The sequence below is a fragment of the Triticum aestivum genome, chromosome 5A (genome assembly GCF_018294505.1).
Source record: "Triticum aestivum cultivar Chinese Spring chromosome 5A, IWGSC CS RefSeq v2.1, whole genome shotgun sequence".
Classification (NCBI taxonomy): domain Eukaryota; kingdom Viridiplantae; phylum Streptophyta; class Magnoliopsida; order Poales; family Poaceae; genus Triticum; species Triticum aestivum.
Genome location: NC_057806.1, coordinates 554,531,242 through 554,553,208, shown reverse-complemented (window position 1 = coordinate 554,553,208; position 21,967 = coordinate 554,531,242).

The following is a 21,967-nucleotide window of genomic DNA, read 5'->3' as shown; positions in this document are numbered from 1 at the left end:
AAGTCTTGCTCAGTACCTTTGTACTCATGTTGCTATAATCTACATTTTTACAGAAGACGCTGCAACCCCTTCTGATGGGTTCTATGTAGACGTTGACATCAACGAGTAGGCTAAAGACCCAGGTGGTGACCCTGAGCTTGTGATGGACCACGTAGTATAGTTAGGCTTTCCAAGCCTCTTTTATTTTACTAATTGTCTGTACTCAGACAATGTACTTCTGCTGCTGGTTTGTATGACTGTATGACTTGTATGTTGGGTCGTGAGACCCGTACCTTTGTGTATGTTATGTATGGCTCCCTGAGCCTTAAATAAAGTACTTGTGTCGTAGAGTCATGTTGTGATGCTTCGTTGTATTTGCACATATCGAGCATATTGTGTGTATGATTGAAATGCTTGGTATGTGTGGGATCTGACTATCTAGTTGTTTATCTTTAGTAGCCTCTCTTACCGGGAAATGTCTCCTAGTGTTACCGCTGAGCCATGGTAGCTTGCTACTGCTCTGGAACACTTAGGCTGGCCGGCATGTGTCCTTCTTCGTTCCTGTGTCTGTCCCTTCGGGGAAATGTCACGCTTTGAGTACCGGAGTCCTGTTAGCCCGCTACAGCCCGGTTTACCGGAGTCCTGCTAGCCCAGTGCTACAGCACGGACCCACTTGCTGATGACCGACACGTTCGAAGCTGGGTCATGGATGCCTGTCCCTGTAAGTCTGTGCCACTTTGGGTTTACGACTAGTCATGTCAGCCCGGGCTCTTTATCATATGGATGCTAGCGACACTATCATATACGTGAGCCAAAAGGCGCAAACGGTCCCGGGAAAAGGTAAGACGACACCCGTGGGTATACCGTGCGTGAGGCCGCAAAGTGATATGAGGTGTTACCAGCTAGATCGATGTGACATCGAGTCGGGGTCCTGACAGCGTTGGCATCAGAGCCGGACTGCCTGTAGGTTCTCCAAGCCAAACTGGTCGATGTTGAGTCTAGAAATTCTTTAGTTATATGTAGGGGAATTGTTTGTGGGATGGAACGTAAGGCTCTTTTACTCCTTATACCTTATGACTTTCTGATCTGAGTCAGTCCATTCTTCCACCGGGGGTTAAGGAATTAGGATCTATTCTCTCTATTAGGATCACGTGTTACTAATCAGTAGTACCTTATAAGTTTGATGGATACAAGCCTAGTTCAGTTCTACTACCACATTATGTTGCCAGAATGGTTTCAGAACTTTGATATGATGATGTTGAGTGTGTACGAAATCCTTTGTCAAATGTCTCAAAATCCTTTTTGAGCATTTACAGCTGTTATGCTGCCGAAATTTTGCTAGAAATTCTAATGCCTTTGCATTATGATTATGCTTTCAGATGGCCACTCGCGACCTTAATCAAGTGGTTCGCCTGACTCGATGCCTAGATGTACCCGGCCATACTGCCAAGTTGGTCAGGGTAATGACTGAGGCTGGATACCGCTGGTATCCTGAGTACACGGTCGAAGAGCAATTCCGGGACTTCAATCAAAGCCAGTATCTCTGCACTGTCAGGATATTTCCATCTTATCCTGGATCTACCGAGCCTCTTCACTGTTCCTATGGACTCGGGGTTACTATTGAGATGGCTGTGCAGGACGCCGCCTACTCTATGATGACCATTATGCGAGTGAGATCTGGTTTATTTCGGGACTCTGATTTCCGGTATATGCCAGGATCACTTCCGGGAGCACAAGGATATCTCCAGGCTATTTATGCTGACTCCACTCAGGAGGATTCACGGACTCGCACCACTGCTGAGATGCTCGAGGATAAGGACCGTGAAAATCGGGCCTTAAGGTTAGAGCTTTTCAATACCCGTGCTGACCACTGGGCCACTTTGACTCGGTTCGCACCGGCGGTGCAAGCTGGATTCTCAGATATGCGCGATCTCTATCCTGTGAGATCTGCTCTGCCAGACGTGATGGTTTGGCGTGATGTAGGAGGCATCACCCCACCTCGCGGTCCCCGCAGGCCACCGTCTGTTGGTCCAAGGCCTCATCCTAGCCCCTATGGTCCACAAGCTCCGCGAGACCGTCTGTTTCCGGATGATCATGTTGAGCTTCCAGGCTATGGAGGTGACTTCTACGAGGACTACTACGGATCGGTCTGAGTAGTGGTAGTATCACTAGTTCGCACTAGCCGTGTCGTCTATCGTCCTGCGTGACTCGTGGGATATGACCTAGTTGTACTCTTTCCGGAGGTGTAGAAAAATAATGTATAGGAGCTTGGAATGCCTCCGATGAGATGTAATCCTTTTTCTCACCGTAATAGTACTTTGTTTGGTCTTGTACTAAACCTTGTATGGTGTGTATGACGATGGAATAAAAGAAGCAGTTTCTGTATCTACCATGTCATATGGATGATCATCTTGCATTCCGAGTTATTCCTTACCTTATGTATCCTATGTCGGAATTTTATCATTCTGACTAAATCATTGTCTTGTTTACCTAGGATGGTCAACACGCGCGCTAACCCTGCTTCCCAAGAGCAGGCCGAAGGCAGTGAAGCCAGGGATGCAAATCTGCCTCATCCTCCTTCACTAGCCGAGGTTATGATGGAAGCTGAGAGAAACAAGCGGGAGACAAACCGTTTGTTGGAGCGTATTGAACAGAACACAGCACACCATCAGAGGGTTAACGTGGTGTCACTCAGTGATTTTATCAAACTGCATCCACCCACGTTCCACCACTCCGTCGAGCCTCTCGACGCTGATGACTGGCTTCGCAGTATCTCTCACAAGCTGCGTTCCGCGCTGGTAGCGGAGGCTGACAAGGTCACCTTTGCTGCATATCATCTTGAAGGCCCCGCCAGTCTATGGTGGGAGAATTATGGAGCTATGCGCCCAGCGGGCCATGTCACTACTTGGGCTGAGTTCAGCGAGGCTTTCCGTGAACATCACATTCCGGAGGGTCTCATGGACCGTAAACGTGAGGAATTCTGCAATTTCACCCAAGGCCGACTTTCTGTGGATGTCTATAGCAGGGAGTTTGGTAATCTCACACGATATGCAACTGAGGAAGTTTCTACTGACGCCAAGAAGCAAGCAAGGTTCCGTAAGGGCCTTAGTCCTGAGCTTCGCCGCGACCTCCGTCTGCATGAGTGCACATCTTTTTCGAAACTTGTCAACAAAGCCATCAGTGCTGAAACTGGTCAGACTGACTATGACGCAACACGCAAGCATGGACGTGACATGGGTTCCTCATCCGGTGCTGGTCCTCAGAAGCGCCGCGTGTGGGTGCCCAACACCGCTCTGCCACCCAGATTCACACCGAGGCCATCTTTCCAGGCGCCTCGCCCTGTTCAACAGTCTGCACCGGCCAAGCCCTATGGGGGTCCAACCAATAATGCTCCTCCACGTACCAGTTCCGTGACTTGTTTCAAGTGTGGGGAATCTGGTCACTATATGCGTGAGTGTCCCCAGACCAACCCCAATCAATCTGCTAAAGCTGTTGGCCGTGGCAAGCCGACATGGAAGGTGTTTCATGCTAAACCGGTCACCGCTTCACGTGGCCATGTCAACTGTATCTCTGCCGAAGAAGCTCAAGAGGACCCCAACGTCGTTCTCGGTACGCTTCTTGTTAACTGCCACCCGGCATCTGTTCTTTTCGATACAGGAGCCTCTCATTCTTTTATATCTGAAAATTATGCTCGTTTGCATAACGTTGCATTCTGTGACTTGCCATCCACTATGGAAATCTCTACCCCTGGGTCTAGATGGCAGACCTCTAGGGTAAGTTATGGAAATGAGATCCAAGTCGACAGACTTGTTTTCCTTGCATCTTTGATAGCCCTTAAATCTTCGGATATTAATATCATTTTGGGTATGGACTGGATGTCAGCTCATCAAGCCAAAATTGATTGCTTCTCTAGGACTGTTCAACTCACCCATCCTTCGGGGAAGATAGTTAATGTCTTGACCCGAATAGCCAAGCGACAATTATATTCTCTTAACGCCAGCCCTTTGCCAGACCTTGAGGACGTTCCAGTAGTCCGTGACTTTCCGGATGTCTTTCCAGAGGAATTGCCAGGTGTTCCACCTGACAGGGATGTTGAGTTCGTAATAGACCTCATTCCAGGAACCGTTCCGATTGCTAGAAGACCCTATAAGATGGCACCCCTAGAACTAGCCGAGCTTAAGAAACAACTCGATGAGTCCTTGAAAAAGGGTTTCATCCGACCTAGTTCATCTCCGTGGGCTTGCCCCGTCCTATTCGTCAAGAAGAAGGATGGTACGGACCGGATGGTTGTAGATTACCGACCTGTCAATTTGGTCACAATCAAGAACAAATATCCACTTCCCAGGATCAACGATCTGTATGATCAGCTCGCTGGATCCTCAGTCTTCTCCAAGATGGATTTGAGGTTGGGCTACCATCAAATCAAAATCAGAAATGGGGACATTCCTAAAACGGCCTTTGTTACTCGTTATGGCCAATACGAGTACACCGTCATGTCCTTCGGTTTAACCAACGCTCCAGCCACCTTTTCTCGGTTAATGAACTCAATCTTCATGGAGTATTTGGATAAGTTCGTCGTAGTTTATCTCGATGATATACTCATCTACTCCAAGAACGAGGAAGAACATGCTGAACATCTAAGGCTAGTGTTGCAGAAACTTCGAGAGCATCGCCTTTATGCCAAATTTTCTAAATGTGAATTCTGGTTGCCAGAAGTGACCTATCTGGGTCATGTAATATCTGGTAAAGGTATTGCTGTTAACCCTGAGCGAGTTCAAGCCGTCCTTAATTGGACTCCACCTGAATCGGTCAAGCAAGTTCGGAGTTTTCTAGGCTTAGCGAGCTATTGCCGTCGCTTTGTCGAGAACTTCTCCAAAGTTGCCAAACCTCTAACCGAACTCCTCAAGAAAGATAAGAAGTTCGAATGGACTCCACAATGTGAGCACAGCTTTCAGGAACTGAAAAGACGCCTGACCTCTGCTCCCGTGCTGGTACCGCCAGACTTCTCCAAGGACTTTGTTATCTACTGCGACGCCTCGCGACAAGGACTAGGTTGCATTCTCATGCAAGATCGACACGTAATTGCTTACGCTTCACGGAAATTGCACCCACATGAGGAGAATTATCCTACTCATGATCTAGAGCTTGCAGCCGTAGTCTATGCACTTAAGACCTGGCGACATTACCTCCTCGGTAATCGTTGCGAAATATTCACTGATCACCAAAGTCTGAAGTACATTTTCACCCAACCGGATCTGAATCTCAGGCAAAGACGTTGGGTTGAATTGATTACAGACTTCGATTTAGGAATAACCTACACCCCAGGGAAAGCCAACGTCATGGCTGATGCGCTAAGTCGTAAATCTTATTGTAACAACCTGATGTTACAACAAAGTCAACCGCTTCTCCATGAGGAATTTCGGAAGCTTAACCTTCACATTGTTCCTCAAGGTTTTCTTTCCACCTTGGTAGCAAAACCTACTCTTACGGATCAAATCATCGCTGCCCAAAAGCGAGATAAGGGAATATCTAAAATCAAAGAGAACATTGCTAGCGGAGGTGCTAGCTGTTTCTCCACAAATGATCATGGTGTTGTGTACTTCGAGAACCGTCTAGTGGTTCCCAAGAACCAGCATCTACGGCAGCTGATCCTTAAGGAGGCTCATGAATCTCCTCTCACCATTCATCCCGGTAGTACTAAGATGTATCAGGACCTACGCCAGAGGTTCTGGTGGACTACGATGAAAAGAGAAATTGCTCAGTATATTGCTAATTGCGACGTCTGTCGTCGTGTAAAATCAGAGCATCAACGGCCTGCTGGCACCCTTCAACCCTTAGCTATTCCTGAATGGAAATGGGATAAAATTAGTATGGATTTTATTACCGGTTTTCCCAGGACCAAGAGAGGGAATAATGCTATTTTCGTCGTGGTCGATCGTCTTTCCAAAGTAGCTCATTTCTTACCAGTTCGTGAGAGTATAACCGCTAGTCAGCTGGCAGACTTGTACATCTCCCGAATAGTGTCTCTCCATGGTGTTCCTTTGGAAATTAACTCGGATCGAGGAAGTCTTTTCACCTCTCGATTTGGGAAAGTTTCCAAAATGCTATGGGAACCCGTCTCTCCTTTAGCACCGCTTTCCACCCTCAGTCGAGTGGTCAAGCGGAACGCGTCAATCAGATTCTAGAAGACATGCTCCGAGCCTCTGTTATCTCCTTCGGAATGGACTGGGAGAAGTGTCTTCCATTTGCCGAATTCGCTTACAACAACAGCTATCAATCTAGCTTGGGTAAAGCCCCTTTTGAAGTTCTCTATGGACGACGATGTCGAACACCCCTTAACTGGTCAGAGACCGGGGAAAGACAATTCTTTGGCCCGGACATGATTCAGGAAGCAGAAGATCAAGTTCGTATCGTTCGTGAAAAGTTGAAAACAGCCCAATCTCGCCAAAAGAGTCAATATGACCGAAAACATAGGGCTATGACTTTCGAGGTTGACGAGAAGGCTTATCTTCGGGTCACCCCTCTGAAGGGAACCCATCGTTTCGGTATCAAAGGCAAATTGGCTCCTCGTTACATTGGACCTTTTCGCATTCTTGCCAAACGAGGAGAAGTTGCCTACCAGTTGCAACTACCTCCGCATCTCTCCAGAGTTCACGATGTCTTCCACGTTTCTCAACTCAGGCGTTGCTTCTCGGATCCTATCCGTGAAGTGGACCACGAAACGCTTGATCTCCAAGATGATCTTACATATCGAGAGTACCCCATTCGTATCCTCGATCAAGCCGAACGTACCACGCGACGTCATAATATCAAGTTTCTCAAGGTTCAATGGTCGCATCATTCTGAGGATGAAGCAACTTGGGAAAGGGAGGATCGTCTTCGACTCGAGTATCCCGCCTTCTTCCCGGAGGAACCCAAATCTCGGGACGAGATTCTTTTGAGTGGGGGTGAGTTGTCACACCCTAGCTAGTCATGCATTAGAGTGTTGCATCATGTTTACTCATTCATCAGAAACTTGAAATGGGGATGACAGAACCCCCAGTCCCCTCTGAAACCAACTAGGGTTACTAAAATAATTTTTCAATGAACCTGAAATGCCCTTCTAAAATGCCCATCATTTTTGTCTTGGTTCAGAACCTCTACCAAAAATGGTGCACATTTTCCTAGGCCATCCTAGGGTTTTTGAATTAAATCATAAATATTTGAATTTGGGCATTTAAAATAATATAAAATATTTAAATGCTCAAATATCTCCAAACTAAAATGTTTCATGTTGGAAATAATCCAACTATGGGCCAGGAATAGTTTGGTGATTTTTGAAGTTGCCTAGGTATTTTATTTAATTCAACAAAGTTGCAGATATATTAAATAAAACAGAAAACAGAAGAAAAAGGGAAAAACTTACCTGGGCTCCTCCCTGTGCGGCCCAGCCAGCAACCGACCCAGCCCAGCACTGTAGCCCTCCGTCGTCTTCCTCCCCTCGCCCCGAAGCTGCTGCGTGCTCGCGCGCGCACGGCCGCGCGGCCACCTCCTGCTTGCCGACGACCTCCTGGCCGCGTGGACGACGCCCGCAGCCCGTCCCGATCCCCCCTGCTCTCTCTCACTCTCCCCGGCTCTTTCCTTCCTCTCCCTCGCTCTCTCTCTCTCACGGCCGAACACCACCGTCGCCGCCGTTCGCCACAGCAGCCATCTCCGGCCACCCCTCGCTCCCCCGACTAGCTCAGAAGCTCCGCCACAACTCCCTCTTCCTCCCCACCGCTCCACGGGTCCCCGGAAGCCCTGCATCGCCGCCACGTCGTCGTTCCCCTCTTCGGCTCCGATCATCGTCGCCGTCGAATTCATCGTCTCCGGCACGTCCCCGAGCCCGCTTCGACGCCCACTGCAACCGCGGTGAGCTACGCCACCGTTTCCCCCTCTTCTCCCCCTCGTTCCCTCACCATAGCCTCCTCCCCACCACGGCCGAACCTCCGCCGTCGCCGAGCTCGCCGTCGACGCAGCTCCGGTGACCATTTGGTCACCCCGGCGAGTCCAACGAGTTCGCAAGACCCCGTAGAGCATCCCTAGCGCCTCGCTTCGCTCGACTTCGAGCTCCAACCCCGTTCCCGTGCACGACCGAACCCCGGCGGCCGCAGCCGAGCTCGCCGCCGTCGACTCCGGCCACCCCGACCCCAACGGACTCCGCCAAGAGCTGCGGGTTGTCCTCAGCTCCACTCCGGTGGTCTCCGCGGTCCGTTTGGTGGCCGAAATGACCAAAACCACTTCCGCCGCCGCGTCGGGCTCGCCGGCGACTAAACGCCGGCAGCCGACTTTGACTTTGACCACGGGTGGGCCCTGGTTGACTCCCCTGAGTCAATGACAGGTGGGGCCCAGCCCTGTTAATTAAACAGGATTAGTTTTAATTAACTTTTAATTAAATTAATCACCCTGACATGCGGGACCCACTGTCAGGTTTGACCCAGACCTGTTCCGTTGACCTGCTGACATCACACTGATGTCAGGGTGACGCAGTAATTGATTTTCTGGATTTAAATTAAATCAGGAAATTCTAGAATATTAATTAAACTTCAAAAATTCATAACTTTTATTCTGTAACTCCAAATTGGACAAATTATATATGAAAAATGATCAGAAAAATCCAATCTATCCATCTGTACTATTTTCATGCATGATCAAACAAGTTAAATTGATGTTTTAAGCAGAATAAGGAAAAGCACTTAAAGAGGCCATGTTTGAGTTTGAAATTTGAATCCTTGATTCAAATTTGTTCAAACCCCTCTGGTTTTAGTTGCATTAGCCCAACACACTCATATTTCCATGTTTCATGCATGCATCATATTGTTGCACATTGTTTGGTGATGCTTGTGTATCGATGTCCTTTGCGACAGGTTCTGTCTCCGAGGAGTACCGTGATTACCCTAACGAAGAATCATATCCGAGCATCGAACCATCAGGCAAGCAACCAACCATTTGATCATATCGATACAATCCCATGTTCTCGCTCCTGCTCTCTTTTACTGCATTAAGACAACGCGATTCAAACTGCTGTGTGCTACGGTAGTTGAACCCATTTCCTCTGCATGACCTGTCATTGCCACAGTAACTAGATGAAACCCACTAGCATGTGTAGGAGTTGATTGAGCCATGTGTATGTGTTGTTCCTACCTTGCTATGCCTGCTATGCTTAGAGTCGTGTCAGGTCTGGTTCATCTGGGTGATGGGCTAGAGTGAAATGATTATGTCGGTAATGAGAGTGGTGTGATGAACACGATTTGGTAAAGGTATCGATGAGAGGCCATGTAGGAGTACATGGTGGGTTGTTTCATTGAAGCCGACCTTAAGCACTGAGATCTGTATGTGTGATTTAAGAATCAGCTACTACCATGCATTGGGCCCGAAACCAATGGACCCTCTCGGCTTCTTATTCACCCTAGTTCTCCGTCCAGGAGTTGCAAGTAGTTTCTGGTGTTTGTAGCCTACTGGAGGCCGTGGACAGCGCTGACCGTAGGGGTGGGCTGTGATGCGGTAGGTACGTGGCACGGTGTACCGAGTACCCGTTAGGTATCTCGGGAACCCTGTTCACATCGTTCGGGGCCGTATGGGAAACTTCGGCCGGACTCCCTGCGGATGGAACCTGAATAGGAGATAAACCTGGACTGGAGGCTTAGGTGATTAGGTAGGTCGTGGCCGACACCCACGTTGGGCTTCCGCTTGAAGGTTGCCGAGTACATGCCGTGTAAGCGACGGTAAGTGGTGAGAGCGTGTATGAAGAAGTACACCCCTGCAGGGTTAACATGATCTATTCGAATAGCCGCGTCCGCGGTAAAGGACTACTTGGTTGCCTATACAGTTCATAGACAAGTAAATGGAAACTACTAAAAGCCTCAAGATAAGTGTGAGTGCCGAGGATGGCTCTTCTGTAGGAAGACGGAGGTGGATCCTCGGTAGTGTATTGAAGTGGTGAGTAGTGGACTCGTGTGCGCAAAACCATTTCAAGTTGGAGTATCGTAGGATAGCCTAGCCAAGAGTCAAAGCTGGCTTGCTGCAATAACTCCACCAACCCTTCTTGATACTATGCATGTATGTAGGATCTGATGTAAGTCTTGCTGAGTACCTTTGTACTCATGTTGCTATAATCTACATTTTTACAGAAGACGCTGCAACCCCTTCTGATGGGTTCTATGTAGACGTTGACATCAACGAGTAGGCTAAAGACCCAGGTGGTGACCCTGAGCTTGTGAAGGACCACATAGTATAGCTAGGCTTTGCAAGCCTCTTTTATTTTACTAGTTGTCTGTACTCAGACAAGTTACTTCCGCTGCTGGTTTGTATGACTGTATGACTTGTATGTGGGGTTGTGAGACCCGTACCTTTGTGTATGTTATGTATGGCTCCCTGAGCCTTAAATAAAGTACTTGTGTCATAGAGTCATGTTGTGATGCTTCGTTGTATTTGCACATATCGAGCATATTGTGTGTATGATTGAAATGCTTGGTATGTGTGGGATCTGACTATCTAGTTGTTTATCTTTAGTAGCCTCTCTTACCGGGAAATGTCTCCTAGTGTTACCGCTGAGCCATGGTAGCTTGCTACTGCTCTGGAACACTTAGGCTGGCCGGCATGTGTCCTTCTTCGTTCCTGTGTCTGTCCCTTCGGGGAAATGTCACGCTTTGAGTACCGGAGTCCTGTTAGCCCGCTACAGCCCGGTTTACCGGAGTCCTGCTAGCCCAGTGCTACAGCCCGGACCCACTTGCTGATGACCGACACGTTCGAAGCTGGGTCATGGATGCCTGTCCCTGTAAGTCTGTGCCACTTTGGGTTTACGACTAGTCTTGTTAGCCCGGGCTCTTTATCATATGGATGCTAGCGACACTATCATATACGTGAGCCAAAAGGCGCAAACGGTCCCGGGAAAAGGTAATACGACACCCGTGGGGATACCGTGCGTGAGGCCGCAAAGTGATATGAGGTGTTACCAGCTAGATCGATGTGACATCGAGTCGGGGTCCTGACAGGACAGACACATGAACGAAGAAGGACACATGCCGGCCAGCCTAAGTGTTCCGGAGCAGTAGCAAGCTACCATGGCTCAATGGAAACACTAGGAGACATTTCCCCGTAAGAGAGGCTACTAAAGATAAACAACTAGATAGTCAGATCCCACACATACCAAGCATTTCAATAACATACACACAATATGCTCGATATGTGCAAATACAACATGGCATCACAACATGACTCTACAACTCAAGTATTTATTCAATAGGCTCCGAGGAGCGAGATATTACAAACATGGGTCTCATGACCCAACAATCAGAGCATACAAATCAAAGCACATGCGGAAGCTTAACATGTCTGAGTACAGACAACTATAAATGAAAAAGGCTGAGAAGCCTGACTATCTACCAGATCCTGCTAAGGGCACAAGATCGTAGCTGAGGTAACAAGCTAAACTTCGAAGTCCACGTGGAACTACTAGTGAGACTGAAGTCTCTCTGCAAAAACATAAATTAAGCAACGTGAGTACAAATGTACCCAGCAAGACTTACATCAGATCTAACTACATATGCATCATTATCAACAAAGGGGGTGGTGGAGTTTAACTGCAGCAAGCCAGCTTTGACTCGGTGGCTATCCTAAACTACGACTGCAAGTAACTCTTTTGAGGTGGCGCACACGAGTCCACATATTCACCATATCAATACACCACTATGGATCCGCTCCCGTCTCCCTACGAGAACGCCATCCATAGCACTCACGCTTATCTTGCGTATTTTAGAGTATCCACTTTCACTTGTCTATGAACTGTACAAGGGGTCCACGTTTCCATATCCGAGGAATCCGGCGATTCGAATAGATAATGATAACCCTGCAGGGGTGTACTTCTTCACACACGCTTTCACCACTTATCGCCCTGTACACGTCATGTACCTCGGCAACCTTCAAGCGGAAGCCGGGCGAGGGAGTCGGCCACGACCTGACTAACCGAACAAGTCTCTAGTCCAGGTTTATCGCCTATTCGGGTTCCATCCGCAAGGAGATCCGGCCGGGGTGTCGCTCACGGCCCCAAACGATGTGTGCAGGGTTCCCAAGCCCACCTCGACGGGTGGATCTACGCTTGGTACACCGTGCCACTGTGCCTAGTCTGTCCCAAGCCCACCTGTACCGGGTGCCACTTGGTAGACTACTAACACTACCTACAAACACCAGAAACTAGTTGCAACTCCTGGACAGAGATCATGTTGATTAATAAGTCGAGAGAGCTTGGAGCGCCCGGAGCCCAATGTGTGGTAGTAACTGATCATGGATCACAAACACAGAACTCAGTTCCTGAGGACGACTGCAATGAGACAACCCACCATGTACTCCTACATGGCCTCTCACCGCTACCTTTACCAAATCGTGTTCACACACTTAGCTCACAGACGGTAGGACATGTTCACACGCCTCTGATTCATCCCCGATGAATCAGACCTGACTCAACTCTAAGCAGTAGCAGGCATGACAAACAAGCATGAATGAGTAGGCACAACAGGGCTCAAACAACTCCTACTCATGCTAGTGGGTTTCATCTATTTACTGTGGCAATGACAGGTCATGCAAAGGATAAAGGGGTTCAGCTACCGCAGCAAGTAACAAATATGTCGTTGTTGTCCTAATGCAGTAAAAGAGAGCAGGAGCGAGAGAGTGGGATTTTATCGGAATGAACAAGGGGGTTTTGCTTGCCTGGCACTTCTGAAGATAATATAGTTCTTCATCGGTGTCATCCATCACATCGCCGGTACACGTCTATCGAGAGGGGGCAATCACCGGCAACTGAGAAAAACACAATCAATGCAATGCACAATATGATGCATGAATGTGACATGGCAATATGCTGTGGTTTGTGCTAATGCAACTAAAACCAGATTAAATGAAGTTGGTTTGAATCCAAGATTCAAACTCAAACTCCATATGTGAAATTCAAATGTCATTTAATTGATTTGTGCTAAACAGGAGCTATAAGTTGTTCTAGCATGCATGAAAATGGTACAGATGGATAGATTGGATTTTTCTGATCATTTTTCATATATAAATTATTTGATTTGGAGTTACGGTTGATTTTATATGATTTTTAGAAGTTTGGGGTATTTTCTGCAATTTCCTGAATTAAATTAAATCCAGAAAATGACTTATTGCGTCAGCACCACGTCACTGTGACGTCAGCAGAGTCAATTGGGCGTCCCAGGTCAAACCTGACCAGTGGGGTCCACTGGTCAGTGACACAGTGTTGGTTTGTGTGGCTGACGGGTGGGACCAGGTCAACGGCCACGTCAGCGGGTCAATGCTGACGCGTGGGTCCACACATTTTATTAATTAATCTAACTATTCTGGTTAGCCGGTAACCTAATTATGTGGGTCCCACTGTCAGTGGCTCTAGGGGTTAATTAGTTGGATCATTAACACTAATTAAGCGTGCCACGTTGGCAGTCGCCGGAGTATCGCCGCCGGCGACCATTCTGCACGGCGGCGTGGCTCGGATTTGAGCTAGGGGCGATGGTTTGGCGCGCTGAGCGCACCGGGGAGGAGCTCTTGCACTCGCGCATCTAATGGACCAGACGGGTGGTCACGGGGCAGCCGGAATCTCGCCGGCGACGAGCTTTGGCGGCTACCAGAGTTCGGCTGGGAGGGGAGAAGGAGCTACGGTGCACGGCAGGGGCCGATGCTGGACGCGTTCGGCTCCTGGGAGCTCGGTGAGCACGGAGACACGCTCAAAAATGGGCGGGGACGACTGTGGCCACGGCAACGACATGGCACGGCGGCGGCAAGCTCGGCCGTGGTCGGAGGACGGGGCTAGGGGACGGAAATGGAGGGGCGAGCAAGGGGGGGAAAGGAGCAGGAGCTCACAGGGATGCGGCAGGGTAGGTCAACGGGCTCGGGGGCGTCTTCGGTGCTGCGAATCGAACGGCGGCGATCGCCGGCCGTGGCGATGAAGATGGCGGTGATGGCGTGGCTTCAGGGCACCCGGCGTCGCGTGCGTCGTGGTAGAGCTTCCCGGATCCAAGGCGGAGCTCGTGGCCTAACTGGCTGGGCGTGGGGATGCTGGTGGCTCCCGTGGTGCTCGTCAGCGGTCTCGGGTGCGTCCGGGGATGAGCGAGGGAGAGAGACAGAGGAGGGAGAGGGGATGCAGCGGGTGAGGGAAAAGAGAGAGGGGACACGGGGCGTCGTCGTGGCGTTGCTAGGAGGGCCGGGGAAGCAGGAGGTGGCCGGGGCGGCGTCGGCGCTCGCCACCGAGCTGCTTCGGTGCGAGGGGAGGAAGACGACAGGGGGAAAAGCGGCGGTGGGCTGGGCCGCTGGAGGAGCTGGGCCGGCTGGGCTGCCAGGTGAGCAACAGGTAGGTCTTCTGCTCTTTTTTAACTTTTCTTCTGTTTTGATTAATTTACTTCCTTTTGCCACTGTTTCTAAATAAAACAAATTCAAAGACAGTGACAAAATTCCCCTGAACATTTTATTTAGCACAATGGAATTATACCAAAGCACATAAAAATGTTTCAGTTATTTGAACATATATTCAGTAATATTTGGATATAAGTTCAAATTCAAGATAGTATTGATTTAAATTCAAAGTCCCAAAATAATTCCTTAAAAATGTTCCTAAATTTTGGTTTGATATATAGCTCTTGCCAAAATTCTCAAACATTGCAAAAGGACATCTTGGAACATAGAATGAGATTTCTAGGGATCTTTGCCCTGCTTTTAATTAAGTTTTTGAGGCTTTCAAAATTCCTCAATTCAAGTTTCAAAAATATAGACATGATGCACAGATGGAATCAAGCATAGGTCAGGCCAGAACTAGGGATGTGACAACTCACCCCCACTAAACAAGAATCTCGACCCGAGATTTAAGTGTAGGGTAAGACGAAGGGGAACGCAACCTAACACAATCTTCACGATCCAGGTTGCACTTCAATTGAACATTGATTCGTTCACCATCATTGTCTTGATGTCTTGCTCCGAGAATTCCAGCTAACATGACGAGAAGAGGAAAGGAAAACCTAGAAGAATCTATCTTCTCGAAGATCAATCAACTTAGGATCAGCTCACAAAGTGAGTCATAGCAACATCTCTTGAGCTGAGACACGAAGCATACATCTGAGGAAATGGAGTGAGACAGATGACGAGGGCTCACTAGGTAGACAACAATTTCACACTTAAAAAGGTGGTAAACGATTGTCAACGTAGCGAGCAGTTGAGTTGCCATGATACCACAACGAGACACCTTAGGAACCGTGACTCGTAGATATATCCCCTTAAGTGGCAAAAAGAATTACCTTTGATTCAGAGATCATTGAAACTCTTTATACCAGCCTAAGGCAATCACAAGCGATCATTTGGAGGGGGGTCGGTAGAATGGCATACCCGGACTTGGATGATGTGGATTACCTTGTTGAAGACAACGTAATGGATGAATTTGCTTATCACCGGAAATGGAAGAGGCCCGTGGTAGAATGGCACATTGGCGATGCAAGCTAGGATCAACATGCAAATGCTGGGAATGATTCTGATAACTGGGGAAGAACCCAACAATAAAGAGTGAATTCACTGTTTGAAAAGGTCATAGCATTGCCGAGGAAACTGAGAGGAATCCCAGTTAGTGCCGATGATAACACGTAGCGCTTGTGCATGCTCTCAAGAACTTGAGCATTTCCACAATCATCAAGGTTTTACCAATATCCGTGTCAAGGATCCTGGCAACACAACGTACTACCATGATGAGCAACGATGGATGATGCAGATGCAAAGGAAGATAACCTTCTCAGATTTCACCTTAGCGAGGCCAAGGGATCAAAATCTAGATGATCGACCGAGAGACATTTAGCACTCCGCTTCTAATGTTCTCCTTGATGTGCTATTGTAACCCATTCATAGAAATGGTCTGATAACTAGAACATCAAGTAAAGGTCGGACTTCGGGAGCAATAGAATCCATAAGGAACAGTTACGGAGGTAAATGCTACGAAATCCTTATGGGGAGGTGGCCAACTTCCTCAATCACGATACTACAATAATAGGTCTTCCGGCTAGGTGTGTTGGCCATGACATCCCCTTTACCGGTTATTGAGGGATCAATATTATAGTTCTTGGGAGATGCTCCAACCATCATATCTGCCTAAGATTCAGATCTAGTTGGTGACAGGATATTCCAGACTCATCGAGTCTAGGAAGAAAAATGAAAGTTTGCAACACAAATCGACGAGATGACGTTGCGAGATTCTCGGGAAATGAACTACGATAGCAAGCTCCAAAACATGAGCTGGTTCTGCTACAAACATGTGAACACGTTGTCCCAGACAAGCATGCCCACATGGTAGTCTTACAATAAAACACTACCGAGTTCTGGTTGGGAACCATCAGCGAGGATATCGAAGTTCTTTCATAAGTCCGGATTAGCTCTTATGAAGGTACTCCTTATCCTTGAACAAATTAGTCAGTGGCTTGGTGTGCTAGGATACACATATGGAATGAAGATGATCAGTCTATCAACCCACAGAATACTTCGCACGTGCATAACTGACTTGGGATGGTTCCAGAGGAGGTAAAAACATGCTTTCTCGAATTTACGGCGGCAACTTACATCAAATGCACGTGAATTAAAGGAAGTCACTTCTTTCATCCAAACATATACCTCAGAGACGGAACTCGAAGGCATTGTTTACAAAGTTTCCAACACTAGGTTGATGTTCAACATGAATCATGGGGGAGACAAAATGCTGCTAATGGGCTCAACAACAACTCATCGGAATTTCCATATCACTGGACTTCCACCATATTGTGAACACGGTGGTAGTATTGGTCAGACCCGAAAGATATAATGGTGTATGCTCGAGGAACAACCACGAGTAAGACAACATTACGAATATCGTTGGTACTGATTTGATTGATGATAGCCCACACTCAGATCAAAGGATTGATAAGACAATAGGTCCAGCAACTGATCACAGGGACCAATCGATGAAGATATCATCTTTCTTCAACACACACTACACAAGAATATCCCTTTGGAACGAACTAAGTTAGGCAAGCTTTTATCTTCCAATTCTCCAAGTTGTTGTTTATCTTGACCAACTAGCTCAGGGGTATCCCACACAGATTCTTCGGGAAGGGGGTGGTTTACAAGAAACCAACTTGATCACGAGCTCAACATAACAGTCAGGAAACAACCCGGTAACACTTCCAGGAAGATATTTGGAAAGTCACGAACCATCGGTATGTTACTAAGCTCGAGAACAATCTTGCTTTTCAGGGCAAGACGATATGATCAAATGAGTGAGGACTTGAAATAATTCCTATCTCATTGGTCGAGGAGTGCACCAGAAATAGGGACTAGGCAACAGAATCAGTCTTAGGGTGACGATTCAATAATCAACACGCTAAGAATGAGGTTATCGTCCATTTAACTACCAAGCAACAAGGTTGCTGGGAGTATTGATTTCACACATCACAATTCATTTGTCGGTATTCCGGTTGCATCAACACGAGGACCGAGGAATGACTAATGATGGTGAGATGTATCACTACCAAGAGTTCATAGGATGGTGTGCAATTCCTACAATAATCCCGATATAAAAGATGGTAATACCCCAAGGTAGAACAGAGCAAAAGCTGGATTGGCATTTTGATCTGCGGAGTACAACTGCTTTGACCCAATCCTAGATATGGATGAGGTACTGGAGTTTGTTTCTCCAAGTCATTCAGGACAGAATGGCTTAACGGACCACAAGATTAAAAAGCATCGATGAACGAATGCACATACTCTTGGCTATCAATTGATAGACGAAGGTCAGTAGACAACTAAAGAGGGACAACTCAAAGGAACATATAACTTTCTGAGTTGTGGATGCATAGATTAGTATGTCGAACCAAGTTCAACATGTTTCTTCCGGATAAGCCATGCAGAGAGGTAGGACTGGCAGAGTCACAATTTATGAATGGAGAACTCCTCAAGAGTACTCTGATTGTGATCTTTTGGTTCAAATAACTTCTGCCTGAATGGTTCATGGTATTTGGAAGAAGGAAATACCACGAACTTCGAGGGCTATCGCAAAGGTTACTAATAACCTAAGGGAGCTAGCAATTACTATCAACATGAAGTAAGTAGAGTGAATCTCGGGTTCAGAACCCAGGAGTAGAATACCTACTACTAAGTGGCATCACGGGATGCTTTCGAGGATAAAGGCCAGAATCATCACACTGGGACACAAATCATGGCTAAATTACTAGATGATCCCCTAAGACACCTAGGGTCATAATACCAGCTCCAACATATATGTCAAGGCAATAAAGTACCTCCACTCACCGATTAGTGTGGTTAATCTGGCCCAAAGGAACATCAAAACGGGAGGAAGGAATTTGCAAATGCTTCAGACTATTCAGAAACCTGGGGTGACTCGGACAGCATAACGGCTGTAAATGCTCAGAAAAGATTTGAGACATTCACAAAAATGGTGGCATAACCACTCAGAAGCACAATATCAAGGTCTCGAGATCAATAATTAACATACAGAGGTAGAAACTGAATTGAGGCTTAATCCAACAATCTATAAGTCTACGGATTAGTAACACGTGATCCTGATAGAAAGAAGAGAAAGCCTAGTTCCTTAACCCCGTAGAAAAGATAAGATGACTCGGATCAGAAGGGCATAAGGTATAAGGAGTAAAAAGAGCCTTACGTTCCATCCCACAATCAATTCCCTTATATAACTAAAGAATTTCTAGACTAAACTTCGACCAGTTTGGCTTGGTAATCCTACAGGCAGTCAAGCTCTGATACCAGCGCTGTCAGGACCCCGACTCAATGTCACATCGATCTAGGCTGTAACACCTCATATCACTTTGCGGCCTCACGCACGGTATTCCCACAGGTGTCGCCTTACCTTTGCCCGGGACCGTTTGCGCCTTTTGGCTCACGTATATGATGATGTCGCTAGCATCCATATGATAAGGAGCCCGGGCTGACATGACTAGTCGTAAACCCAAAGTGGCACAGACTTACAGGGACAGGCATCCATGACCCAGCATCGAACGTGTCGGTCATCAGCAAGTGGGTCCGGGCTGTAGCACTGGGCTAGCAGGACTCCGGTAAACCGGGCTGTAGCGGGCTAACAGGGCTCCGGTACTCAATGCGTGACATTTCCCCGAAGGGACAGACACAGGAACGAAGAAGGACACATGCCGGCCAGCCTAAGTGTTCCGGAGCAGTAGCAAGCTACCATGGCTCAATGGAAACTCTAGGAGACATTTCCCTGTAAGAGAGGCTACTAAAGATAAACAACTAGATAGTCAGATCCCACACATACCAACCATTTCAATAACATACACACAATATGCTCGATATGTGCAAATACAACATGGCATCACAACATGACTCTACAACTCAAGTATTTATTCAATAGGCTCCGAGGAGCAAGATATTACAAACATGGGTCTCATGACCCAACAATCAGAGCATACAAATCAAAGCACATGCGGAAGCTTAACATGTTTGAGTACAGACAACTATAAATGAAAAAGGCTGAGAAGTCTGACTATCTACCAGATCCTGCCGAGGGCACAAGATCGTAGCTGAGGTAACAAGCTAAACGTCGAAGTCCACGTGGAACTACTAGTGAGACTAAGGTCTCTCTGCAAAAACATAAATTAAGCAACGTGAGTACAAATGTACCCAGCAAGACTTACATCAGATCTAACTACATATGCATCATTATCAACAAAGGGGGTGGTGGAGTTTAACTGCAGCAAGCCAGCTTTGACTCGGTGGCTATCCTAAACTACGACTGCAAGTAACTCTTTTGAGGTGGCGCACACGAGTCCACATATTCACCATATCAAATACACCACTATGGATCCGCTCCCGTCTCCCTACGAGAACGCCATCCATAGCACTCACGCTTATCTTGCGTATTTTAGAGTATCCACTTTCACTTGTCTATGAACTGTACAAGGGGTCCATGTTTCCATATCCGAGGAATCCGGCTATTCGAATAGATAATGATAACCCTGCAGGGGTGTACTTCTTCACACACGCTTTCGCCGCTTATCGCCCTGTACACGTCATGTACCTCGGCAACCTTCAAGCGGAAGCCGGGCGAGGGAGTCGGCCACGACCTGACTAACCGAACAAGTCTCTAGTCCAGGTTTATCGCCTATTCGGGTTCCATCCGCAAGGAGATCCGGCCGGGGTGTCGCTCACGGCCCCAAACGATGTGTGCAGGGTTCCCAAGCCCACCTCGATGGGTGGATCTATGCTTGGTACACCGTGCCACTGTGCCTAGTCTGTCCCAAGCCCACCTGTACCGGGTGCCACTTGGTAGACTTCTAACACTACCTACAAACACCAGAAACTAGTTGCAACTCCTGGACAGAGATCATGTTGATTAATAAGTCGAGAGAGCTTGGAGCGCCCGGAGCCTAATGTGTGGTAGTAACTGATCATGGATCACAAACACAGAACTCAGTTCCTGAGGACGACTGCAATGAGACAACCCACCATGTACTCCTACATGGCCTCTCACCGCTACCTTTACCAAATCGTGTTCACACACTTAGCTCACACACGGTAGGACATGTTCACACGCCTCTGATTCATCCCCGATGAATCAGACCTGACTCAACTCTAAGTAGTAGCAGGCATGACAAACAAGCATGAATGAGTAGGCACAACAGGGCTCAAACAACTCCTACTCATGCTAGTGGGTTTCATCTATTTACTGTGGCAATGACAGGTCATCCAAAGGATAAAGGGGTTCAGCTACCGCAGCAAGTAACAAATATGTCGTTGTTGTCCTAATGCAGTAAAAGAGAGCAGGAGCGAGAGAGTGGGATTTTATCGGAATGAACAAGGGGGTTTTGTGTCACATCCCTAGCTCTACCTTGGCCTTGTACTAGCTTGGTTGCTGCATCATGTTTAAATTCAAATGAAATTTGAACTGAGGAATTCAGAAGCCTCAAAACCCTAATTAAAAGAAGGGCAAGCAACCCTTAAATTGCATTCTGTGAATCCAAAATGCCCTAAAAATAGTTTTGTGAATTTTGGCAAGAGTTATATATCAAACCAAAATTCTGGAATATTTTTAAGGAATTATTTGGTCTCTGAATTTAAATCAATAATCTATTTGAATTTGGGGATATATTCATAATATATAATGAATATATTTTCAAATGCTTTGAAATATTTTATGTACTTTTGGAATAGTCGAGAAAGGTAACATAAAATATTTCAGAATGTTTTGGCACTGTATGAAATCATTTTGAATTTGAAAACAGTGGCAAAATAAAATAAAAAGGGAAACAGAACAGAAAAAAATAAAAGGAGCAAAGCTTACCTGTGCAGCCCACCAGAGCCGGCCCAGCTCCTGTGCTGGTCCAGCACTGTGCGGCCCAGCCCACCGCGGTCGCCACCGTCTTCAACCTCCTGCCAGTAGGCAGGAGGGCGTGTGCCCGACGCGCGCGCGCACGCTCCGGCCACCTCCTGCTTACCCGCTCGCCGCTGGAGGCACCCGAGGGCGCCACGCACTCCCCCTCGCCCCTGCACCTCCCCTCTCTTCCCCTGGACCCCGTTCCCTCCTCTGCTCTCTCCCTGCACGCGCCCGAGCGGAGCTCGTCGTCGCCGACGCCGTTCGCCGTAGCCACCGTGCTCCCCACTGCCACCCGAAGTACCCAGGAGATCCGCCCCGACCCCCTCTTCCTCCTCGCCGAGAAGCACACCGCGGGAGCCCCTGCATCACCGCCATCGCCGTCGTCTTCTACCTCGGACCCGCCGGCCATCTTCGTCAAATTCGTCGGCTCCGGTGCCTCCCCGAGCTCCCCGAGGCCACCGTCGCAACCCCTGTGAGCTTGCCGTCATTTCCCCTCATCTCTCTCCCTCGCGTGCACCCTGTAGCCGCCGCCCCACGAGCACCCGAAGCTGCCGTCCGCCATGGCCGGTGAGCTTCGTGCTCCCGAGCTCCTCCGCC